Raw genomic sequence first — 748 nt, forward strand, 5'->3', positions numbered from 1 at the left:
TCGGTGCCACGCTATGATGTGATCGCCCTACGAATTTGGCCTTCGGAGAACGCATCCCATAAATTTGAACACAGCCTTGGTTTTCTCACCTCTAGATGTTTATGGGAGAATTATCCTGCCATAATGCAAGACCACATAATTTCAATTTGAGAGAATTTCATCTTCTTGCAATCAAAACTTATAATGCTCCCACTCAAAACATGCGTGGATCGGATCGTCGCCTAGCAACCTTTCCAGCCAATAGAACGACAGCCTTGGAAAGGGTGCGCTTGTCTAACTCTACTGAGTGTGCCTGTACCTTACCGACAATAAAATGGCTTTTTAATTTAAAAGCTATTAAAATAAGAAGCTGAAAAACAACAATCAGGAAAATAAAAAAAGGAAATAATAAAGGGTGATTCAAGAATCACCAATGAAAAGTCACTTAATTTCTGCTGGGGGCAGAATTAGCATCTGCCCTGACTAGCAAACTTTTTTTTTTTTTCTGACAAGCAACTCTGAGGTGGTAGTTTTCTGTTCACATCACGTCACGTCTGAAAATGCATAGCTTTTAAATTAAAAAGCCATTTTATTGTCTGTAAAGTTTATCACAGGCACACTCAGTAGAGTTAGACAAGCGCACCCTTTCTGAGGCTGTCGTTCTATTGGCTGGAAAGGTTGCTAGGCGACGATCCGATCCAATCTGAGAGAGAGCAAAAAAAATCCGCAAGCAGAGCCTACGGGTTTGCGAGCGTATCTGAGACGAGGA

The sequence above is a fragment of the Cyprinodon variegatus genome, unplaced genomic scaffold (genome assembly GCF_000732505.1).
Source record: "Cyprinodon variegatus isolate N-32 unplaced genomic scaffold, C_variegatus-1.0 Scaffold1231, whole genome shotgun sequence".
Taxonomy (NCBI): domain Eukaryota; kingdom Metazoa; phylum Chordata; class Actinopteri; order Cyprinodontiformes; family Cyprinodontidae; genus Cyprinodon; species Cyprinodon variegatus.